Source organism: Phyllobates terribilis, unplaced genomic scaffold (assembly GCF_046119375.1).
Source record: "Phyllobates terribilis strain yellow unplaced genomic scaffold, ASM4611937v1 Scaffold_12__6_contigs__length_324123572, whole genome shotgun sequence".
In the NCBI taxonomy this organism is placed as follows: Eukaryota; Metazoa; Chordata; class Amphibia; order Anura; family Dendrobatidae; genus Phyllobates; species Phyllobates terribilis.
In genome coordinates this window covers 311,466,369-311,477,660 of record NW_027362772.1, presented here as the reverse complement: position 1 = coordinate 311,477,660, position 11,292 = coordinate 311,466,369, and the positions used below count along the sequence as shown (strand labels likewise).

General features: G+C 42.5%; 1 protein-coding gene across 1 annotated transcript in view; it reads right to left on the bottom strand.

The window, feature by feature from the left end:
• FAM118B (family with sequence similarity 118 member B) overlaps positions 1-11,292 on the bottom strand; it is an 85,272-nt gene that overhangs the window by 1,625 nt on the left and 72,355 nt on the right. The window lies entirely within an intron of this gene.

Genomic DNA, 11,292 nt, shown 5'->3' with positions numbered 1-11,292 from the left:
TAATGTAATGTATGTACACAGTGACTGCACCAGCAGAATAGTGAGTGCAGCTCTGGAGTATAATACAGGATGTAACTCAGGATCAGTAATGTAATGTATGTACACAGTGACTGCAGCAGCAGAATAGTGAGTGCAGCTCTGCAGTATAATACAGGAGGTAACTCAGGATCAGTAATGTAATGTATGTACACAGTGACTGCACCAGCAGAATAGTGAGTGCTGCTCTGGAGTATAATACAGGAAGTAACTCAGGATCAGTAATGTAATGTATGTACACAGTGACTGCACCCGCAGAATAGTGAGTGCAGCTCTGAGGTATAATACAGGAGGTAACTCAGGATCAGTAACGTAATGTATGTACACAGTGACTGCACCAGCAGAACAGTGAGTGCAGCTCTGGAGTATAATACAGGATATAACTCAGGATCAGTAATGTAATGTATGTACACAATGACTCCACCAGCAGAATAGTGAGTGCAGCTCTGGAGTATAATACAGGATATAACTCAGGATCAGTAATGTAATGTATGTACACAGTGACTGCACCAGCAGAATAGTGAGTGCAGCTCTGGAGTATAATACAGGATATAACTCAGGATCAGTAATGTAATGTATGTACACAATGACTCCACCAGCAGAATAGTGAGTGCAGCTCTGGAGTATAGTACAGGATGTAACTCAGGATCAGTAATGTAATGTATGTACACAGTGACTGCACCAGCAGAATAGTGAGTGCAGCTCTGGAGTATAATACAGGATGTAACTCAGGATCAGTAATGTAATGTATGTACACAGTGACTGCACCAGCAGAATAGTGAGTACAGCTCTGGAGTATAATACAGGATGTAACTCAGGATCAGTAATGTAATGTATGTACACAGTGACTGCACCAGCAGAATAGTGAGTGCAGCTCTGGAGTATAATACAGGATGTAACTCAGGATCAGTAATGTAATGTATGTACACAGTGACTGCACCAGCAGAATAGTGAGTGCTGCTCTGGAGTATAATACAGGAAGTAACTCAGGATCAGTAATGTAATGTATGTACACAGTGACTGCACCCGCAGAATAGTGAGTGCAGCTCTGAGGTATAATACAGGAGGTAACTCAGGATCAGTAACGTAATGTATGTACACAGTGACTGCACCAGCAGAATAGTGAGTGCAGCTCTGGAGTATAATACAGGAGGTAACTCAGGATCAGTAATGTAATGTATGTACACAGTGACTGCACCAGCAGAATAGTGAGCGCAGCTCTGGAGTATAATACAGGATGTAACTCAGGATCAGTAATGTAATGTATGTACACAGTGACTGCACCAGCAGAATAGTGAGTGCAGCTCTGAGGTATAATACAGGATGTAACTCAGGATCAGTAATGTAATGTATGTACACAGTGACTGCACCAGCAGAATAGTGAGTGCAGCTCTGGAGTATAATACAGGATGTAACTCAGGATCAGTAATGTAATGTATGTACACAGTGACTGCACCAGCAGAACAGTGAGTGCAGCTCTGGAGTATAATACAGGATGTAACTCAGGATCAGTAATGTAATGTATGTACACAGTGACTGCACCAGCAGAACAGTGAGGGCAGCTCTGGAGTATAATACTGGAGGTAACTCAGGATCAGTAATGTAATGTATGTACACAGTGACTGCACCAGCAGAACAGTGAGGGCAGCTCTGGAGTATAATACAGGATGTAACTCAGGATCAGTAATGTAATGTATGTACACAGTGACTGCACCAGCAGAACAGTGAGTGCAGCTCTGGAGTATAATACAGGATGTAACTCAGGATCAGTAATGTAATGTATGTACACAGTGACTGCACCAGCAGAATAGTGAGTGCAGCTCTGGAGTATAATACAGGATGTAACTCAGGATCAGTAATGTAATGTATGTACACAGTGACTGCACCAGCAGAATAGTGAGTGCAGCTTTGGAGTATAATACAGGAGATAACTCAGGATCAGTAATGTAATGTATGTACACAGTGACTGCACCCGCAGAATAGTGAGTGCAGCTCTGAGGTATAATACAGGAGGTAACTCAGGATCAGTAACGTAATGTATGTACACAGTGACTGCACCAGCAGAATAGTGAGTGCAGCTCTGGAGTATAATACAGGAGGTAACTCAGGATCAGTAATGTAATGTATGTACACAGTGACTGCACCAGCAGAATAGTGAGCGCAGCTCTGGAGTATAATACAGGATGTAACTCAGGATCAGTAATGTAATGTATGTACACAGTGACTGCACCAGCAGAATAGTGAGTGCAGCTCTGAGGTATAATACAGGATGTAACTCAGGATCAGTAATGTAATGTATGTACACAGTGACTGCACCAGCAGAATAGTGAGTGCAGCTCTGGAGTATAATACAGGATGTAACTCAGGATCAGTAATGTAATGTATGTACACAGTGACTGCACCAGCAGAACAGTGAGTGCAGCTCTGGAGTATAATACAGGATGTAACTCAGGATCAGTAATGTAATGTATGTACACAGTGACTGCACCAGCAGAACAGTGAGGGCAGCTCTGGAGTATAATACTGGAGGTAACTCAGGATCAGTAATGTAATGTATGTACACAGTGACTGCACCAGCAGAACAGTGAGGGCAGCTCTGGAGTATAATACAGGATGTAACTCAGGATCAGTAATGTAATGTATGTACACAGTGACTGCACCAGCAGAATAGTGAGTGCAGCTCTGGAGTATAATACAGGAGGTAACTCAGGATCAGTAATGTAATGTATGTACACAGTGACTGCACCAGCAGAATAGTGAATGCAGCTCTGGAGTATAATACAGGATGTAACTCAGGATCAGTAATGTAATGTATGTACACAGTGACTGCACCAGCAGAATAGTGAGTGCAGCTCTGGAGTATAATACAGGAGGTAACTCAGGATCAGTAATGTAATGTATGTACACAGTGACTGCACCAGCAGAATAGTGAATGCAGCTCTGGAGTATAATACAGGATGTAACTCAGGATCAGTAATGTAATATATGTACACAGTGACAGCACCAGCAGAATAGTGAATGCAGCTCTGGAGTATAATACAGGATGTAACTCAGAATCAGTAATGTAATGTATGTACACAGTGACTGCACCAGTAGAATAGTGAGTGCTGCTCTGAGGTATAATACAGGATGTAACTCAGGATCAGTAATGTAATGTATGTACACAGTGACTGCACCAGCAGAATAGTGAGTGCTGCTCTGAGGTATAATACAGGATGTAACTCAGGATCAGTAATGTAATGCATGTACACAGTGACTGCACCAGCAGAACAGTGAGTGCAGCTCTGGAGTATAATACAGGATGTAACTCAGGATCAGTAATGTAATGTATGTACACAGTGACTGCACCAGCAGAATAGTGAGTGCAGCTCTGGAGTATAATACAGGAGGTAACTCAGGATCAGTAATGTAATGTATGTACACAGTGACTGCACCAACAGAATAGTGAGTGCAGCTCTGGAGTATAATACAGGATGTAACTCAGGGTCAGTAATGTAATGTATGTACACAGTGACTGCACCAGCAGAATAGTGAGTGCAGCTCTGGGGTATAATACAGGATGTAACTCAGGATCAGTAATGTAATGTATGTACACAGTGACTGCACCAGCAGAATAGTGAGTGCTGCTCTGGGGTATAATACAGGATGTAACTCAGGATCAGTAATGTAATGTATGTACACAGTGACTGCACAAGCAGAATAGTGAGTGCTGCTCTGGGGTATAATACAGGATGTAACTCAGGATCAGTAATGTAATGTATGTACACAGTGACTGCACCAGCAGAATAGTGAGTGCAGCTCTGGAGTATAATACAGGAGGTAACTCAGGATCAGTAATGTAATGTATGTACACAGTGACTGCACCAGCAGAATAGTGAGTGCAGCTCTGGAGTATAATACAGGAGGTAACTCAGGATCAGTAATGTAATGTATGTACACAGTGACTGCACCAGCAGAATAGTGAGTGCAGCTCTGGGGTATAATACAGGATGTAACTCAGGATCAGTAATGTAATGTATGTACACAGTGACTGCACAAGCAGAATAGTGAGTGCTGCTCTGGGGTATAATACAGGATGTAACTCAGGATCAGTAATGTAATGTATGTACACAGTGACTGCACCAGCAGAATAGTGAGTGCAGCTCTGGAGTATAATACAGGAGGTAACTCAGGATCAGTAATGTAATGTATGTACACAGTGACTGCACCAGCAGAATAGTGAGTGCAGCTCTGGAGTATAATACAGGAGGTAACTCAGGATCAGTAATGTAATGTATGTACACAGTGACTGCAACAGCAGAATAGTGAGCGAAGCTCTGGAGTATAATACAGGAGGTAACTCAGGATCAGTAATGTAATGTATGTACACAGTGACCGCACCAGCAGAATAGTGAGTACAGCTCTGGAGTATAATACAGGAGGTAACTCAGGATCAGTAATGTAATGTATGTACACAGTGACTGCACCAGCAGAATAGTGAGTGCAGCTCTGAAGTATAATACAGGAGGTAACTCAGGATCAGTAATGTAATGTATGTACACAGTGACTGCACCAGCAGAATAGTGAGTGCAGCTATGGAGTATAATACAGGAGGTAACTCAGGATCAGTAATGTAATGTATGTACACAGTGACTGCACCAGCAGAATAGTGAGTGCAGCTCTGGAGTATAATACAGGATGTAACTCAGGGTCAGTAATGTAATGTATGTACACAGTGACTGCACCAGCAGAATAGTGAGTGCTGCTCTGGGGTATAATACAGGATGTAACTCAGGATCAGTAATGTAATGTATGTACACAGTGACTGCACTAGCAGAATAGTGAGTGCAGCTCTGGAGTATAATACAGGATGTAACTCAGGATCAGTAATGTAATGTATGTACACAGTGACTGCACCAGCAGAATAGTGAGTGCAGCTCTGCAGTATAATACAGGATGTAACTCAGGATCAGTAATGTAATGTATGTACACAGTGACTGCACCAGCAGAATAGTGAGTGCAGCTCTGGAGTATAATACAGGAGGTAACTCAGGATCAGTAATGTAATGTATGTACACAGTGACTGCACCAGCAGAATAGTGAGTGCAGCTCTGGAGTATAATACAGGATGTAACTCAGGGTCAGTAATGTAATGTATGTACACAGTGACTGCACAAGCAGAATAGTGAGTGCTGCTCTGTGGTATAATACAGGATGTAACTCAGGATCAGTAATGTAATGTATGTACACAGTGACTGCACCAGCAGAATAGTGAGTGCTGCTCTGGGGTATAATACAGGATGTAACTCAGGATCAGTAATGTAATGTATGTACACAGTGACTGCACCAGCAGAATAGTGAGTGCTGCTCTGGAGTATAATACAGGAGGTAACTCAGGATCAGTAATGTAATGTATGTACACAGTGACTGCACCAGCAGAATAGTGAGTGCAGCTCTGGGGTATAATACAGGATGTAACTCAGGATCAGTAACGTAATGTATGTACACAGTGACTGCACCAGCAGAATAGTGAGTGCTGCTCTGGGGTATAATACAGGATGTAACTCAGGATCAGTAATGTAATGTATGTACACAGTGACTGCACCAGCAGAATAGTGAGTGCTGCTCTGGGGTATCATACAGGATGTAACTCAGGATCAGTAATGTAATGTATGTACACAGTGACTGCACCAGCAGAATAGTGAGTGCTGCTCTGGGGTATAATACAGGATGTAACTCAGGATCAGTAATGTAATGTATGTACACAGTGACTGCACCAGCAGAACAGTGAGTGCAGCTCTGGAGTATAATACAGGATGTAACTCAGGATCAGTAATGTAATGTATGTACACAGTGACTGCACAAGCAGAATAGTGAGTGTAGCTCTGGAGTATAATACAGGATGTAACTTAGGATCAGTAATGTAATGTATGTACATAGTGACTGCACCAGCAGAATAGTGAGTGCAGCTCTGGAGTATAATACAGGATGTAACTCAGGGTCAGTAATGTAATGTATGTACACAGTGACTGCACAAGCAGAATAGTGAGTGCTGCTCTGGGGTATAATACAGGATGTAACTCAGGATCAGTAATGTAATGTATGTACACAGTGACTGCACCAGCAGAATAGTGATTGCTGCTCTGGTGTATAATACAGGATGTAACTCAGGATCAGTAATGTAATGTATGTACACAGTGACTGCACCCGCAGAATAGTGAGTGCTGCTCTGGAGTATAATACAGGAGGTAACTCAGGATCAGTAATGTAATGTATGTACACAGTGACTGCACCAGCAGAACAGTGAGTGCAGCTCTGGAGTATAATACAGGATGTAACTCAGGATCAGTAATGTAATGTATGTACACAGTGACTGCACAAGCAGAATAGTGAGTGCAGCTCTGGAGTATAATACAGGATGTAACTCAGGATCAGTAATGTAATGTATGTACATAGTGACTGCACCAGCAGAATAGTGAGTGCAGCTCTGGAGTATAATACAGGATGTAACTCAGGATCAGTAATGTAATGTATGTACACAGTGACTGCAGCTCTGGAGTATAATACAGGATGTAACTCAGGATCAGTAATGTAATGCATGTACACAGTGACTGCACCAGCAGAACAGTGAGTGCAGCTCTGGAGTATAATACAGGAGGTAACTCAGGATCAATAACATAATGCATGTACACAGTGACTGCACCAGCAGAATAGTGAGTGCTGCTCTGGGGTATAATACAGGATGTAACTCAGAATCAGTAATGTAATGTATGTACACAGTGACTGCACCAGCAGAATAGTGAGTGCTGCTCTGGGGTATAATACAGGACGTAACTCAGGATCAGTAATGTAATGTATGTACACAGTGACTGCACCAGCAGAATAGTGAGTGCTGCTCTGGGGTATAATACAGGATGTAACTCAGGATCAGTAATGTAATGTATGTACACAGTGACTGCACCAGCAGAACAGTGAGTGCAGCTCTGGAGTATAATACAGGATGTAACTCAGGATCAGTAATGTAATGTATGTACACAGTGACTGCACAAGCAGAATAGTGAGTGCAGCTCTGGAGTATAATACAGGATGTAACTTAGGATCAGTAATGTAATGTATGTACACAGTGACTGCACAAGCAGAATAGTGAGTGCAGCTCTGGAGTATAATACAGGATGTAACTCAGGATCAGTAATGTAATGTATGTACACAGTGACTGCACAAGCAGAATAGTGAGTGCAGCTCTGGAGTATAATACAGGATGTAACTTAGGATCAGTAATGTAATGTATGTACATAGTGACTGCACCAGCAGAATAGTGAGTGCAGCTCTGGAGTATAATACAGGATGTAACTCAGGATCAGTAATGTAATGTATGTACACAGTGACTGCACCAGCAGAATAGTGAGTGCAGCTCTGGAGTATAATACAGGATGTAACTCAGGGTCAGTAATGTAATGTATGTACACAGTGACTGCACAAGCAGAATAGTGAGTGCTGCTCTGGGGTATAATACAGGATGTAACTCAGGATCAGTAATGTAATGTATGTACACAGTGACTGCACCAGCAGAATAGTGATTGCTGCTCTGGTGTATAATACAGGATGTAACTCAGGATCAGTAATGTAATGTATGTACACAGTGACTGCACCCGCAGAATAGTGAGTGCTGCTCTGGAGTATAATACAGGAGGTAACTCAGGATCAGTAATGTAATGTATGTACACAGTGACTGCACCAGCAGAACAGTGAGTGCAGCTCTGGAGTATAATACAGGATGTAACTCAGGATCAGTAATGTAATGTATGTACACAGTGACTGCACAAGCAGAATAGTGAGTGCAGCTCTGGAGTATAATACAGGATGTAACTCAGGATCAGTAATGTAATGTACGCACATAGTGACTGCACCAGCAGAATAGTGAGTGCAGCTCTGGAGTATAATACAGGATGTAACTCAGGATCAGTAATGTAATGTATGTACACAGTGACTGCAGCTCTGGAGTATAATACAGGATGTAACTCAGGATCAGTAATGTAATGCATGTACACAGTGACTGCACCAGCAGAACAGTGAGTGCAGCTCTGGAGTATAATACAGGAGGTAACTCAGGATCAATAACATAATGCATGTACACAGTGACTGCACCAGCAGAATAGTGAGTGCTGCTCTGGGGTATAATACAGGATGTAACTCAGAATCAGTAATGTAATGTATGTACACAGTGACTGCACCAGCAGAATAGTGAGTGCTGCTCTGGGGTATAATACAGGACGTAACTCAGGATCAGTAATGTAATGTATGTACACAGTGACTGCACCAGCAGAATAGTGAGTGCTGCTCTGGGGTATAATACAGGATGTAACTCAGGATCAGTAATGTAATGTATGTACACAGTGACTGCACCAGCAGAACAGTGAGTGCAGCTCTGGAGTATAATACAGGAGGTAACTCAGGATCAGTAATGTAATGTATGTACACAGTGACTGCACCAGCAGAATAGTGAGTGCAGCTCTGGAGTATAATACAGGAGGTAACTCAGGATCAGTAATGTAATGTATGTACACAGTGACTGCACCAGCAGAATAGTGAGTGCAGCTCTGGAGTATAATACAGGATGTAACTCAGGGTCAGTAATGTAATGTATGTACACAGTGACTGCACCAGCAGAATAGTGAGTGCTGCTCTGGGGTATAATACAGGATGTAACTCAGGGTCAGTAATGTAATGTATGTACACAGTGACTGCACCAGCAGAATAGTGAGTGCTGCTCTGGAGTATAATACAGGAGGTAACTCAGGATCAGTAATGTAATGTATGTACACAGTGACTGCACCAGCAGAACAGTGAGTGCAGCTCTGGAGTATAATACAGGATGTAACTCAGGATCAGTAATGTAATGTATGTACACAGTGACTGCAAGAGCAGAACAGTGAGTGCAGCTCTGGAGTATAATACAGGAGGTAACTCAGGATCAATAACGTAATGCATGTACACAGTGACTGCACCAGCAGAATAGTGAGTGCAGCTCTGGAGTATAATACAGGAGGTAACTCAGGATCAGTAATGTAATGTATGTACACAGTGACTGCACCAGCAGAATAGTGAGTGCAGCTCTGGAGTATAATACAGGATGTAACTCAGGATCAGTAATGTAATGTATGTACACAGTGACTCCACCAGCAGAATAGTGAGTGCAGCTCTGGAGTATAATACAGGAGGTAACTCAGGATCAGTAACGTAATGTATGTACACAGTGACTGCACCAGCAGAATAGTGAGTGCAGCTCTGGAGTATAATACAGGAGGTAACTCAGGATCAGTAACGTAATGTATGTACACAGTGACTGCACCAGCAGAATAGTGAGTGCAGCTCTGGAGTATAATACAGGAGGTAACTCAGGATCAGTAATGTAATGTATGTACACAGTGACTGCACCAGCAGAATAGTGAGTGCAGCTCTGGAGTATAATACAGGATGTAACTCAGGATCAGTAATGTAATGTATGTACACAGTGACTGCACCAGCAGAATAGTGAGTGCAGCTCTGGAGTATAATACAGGATGTAACTCAGGGTCAGTAATGTAATGTATGTACACAGTGACTGCACAAGCAGAATAGTGAATGCAGCTCTGGGGTATAATACAGGATGTAACTCAGGATCAGTAATGTAATGTATGTACACAGTGACTGCACCAGCAGAATAGTGAGTGCTGCTCTGGGGTATAATACAGGATGTAACTCAGGATCAGTAATGTAATGTATGTACACAGTGACTGCACCAGCAGAATAGTGAGTGCTGCTCTGGAGTATAATACAGGAGGTAACTCAGGATCAGTAATGTAATGTATGTACACAGTGACTGCACCAGCAGAACAGTGAGTGCAGCTCTGGAGTATAATACAGGATGTAACTCAGGATCAGTAATGTAATGTATGTACACAGTGACTGCACCAGCAGAATAGTGAGTGCAGCTCTGGAGTATAATACAGGATGTAACTCAGGATCAGTAATGTAATGTATGTACATAGTGACTGCACCAGCAGAATAGTGAGTGCAGCTCTGGAGTATAATACAGGATGTAACTCAGGATCAGTAATGTAATGTATGTACACAGTGACTGCACCAGCAGAACAGTGAGTGCAGCTCTGGTGTATAATACAGGATGTAACTCAGGATCAGTAATGTAATGTATGTACACAGTGACTGCACCAGCAGAATAGTGAGTGCTGCTCTGGAGTGTAATACAGGAGGTAACTCAGGATCAGTAATGTAATGTATGTACACAGTGACTGCACCAGCAGAACAGTGAGTGCAGCTCTGGAGTATAATACAGGATGTAACTCAGGATCAGTAATGTAATGTATGTACACAGTGACTGCACCAGCAGAACAGTGAGTGCAGCTCTGGAGTATAATACAGGATGTAACTCAGGATCAGTAATGTAATGTATGTACACAGTGACTGCACAAGCAGAATAGTGAGTGCAGCTCTGGAGTATAATACAGGATGTAACTCAGGATCAGTAATGTAATGTATGTACATAGTGACTGCACCAGCAGAATAGTGAGTGCAGCTCTGGAGTATAATACAGGATGTAACTCAGGATCAGTAATGTAATGTATGTACACAGTGACTGCACCAGCAGAACAGTGAGTGCAGCTCTGGAGTATAATACAGGATGTAACTCAGGATCAGTAATGTAATGCATGTACACAGTGACTGCACCAGCAGAACAGTGAGTGCAGCTCTGGAGTATAATACAGGAGGTAACTCAGGATCAATAACATAATGCATGTACACAGTGACTGCACCCGCAGAATAGTGAGTGCACCTCTGGAGTATAATACAGGAGGTATCTCAGGATCAGTAACGTAATGTATGTATACAGTGACTGCACCAGCAGAATAGTGAGTGCTGCTCTGGGGTATAATACAGGATGTAACTCAGGATCAGTAATGTAATGTATGTACACAGTGACTGTACCAGCAGAATAGTGAGTGCTGCTCTGGGGTATAATACAGGATGTAACTCAGAATCAGTAATGTAATGTATGTACACAGTGACTGCACCAGCAGAATAGTGAGTGCAGCTCTGGAGTATAATACAGGATGTAACTCAGGGTCAGTAATGTAATGTATGTACACAGTGACTGCACCAGCAGAATAGTGAGTGCTGCTCTGGGGTATAATACAGGATGTAACTCAGGCTCAGTAATGTAATGTATGTACACAGTGACTGCACCAGCAGAATAGTGAGTGCTGCTCTGGAGTATAATAC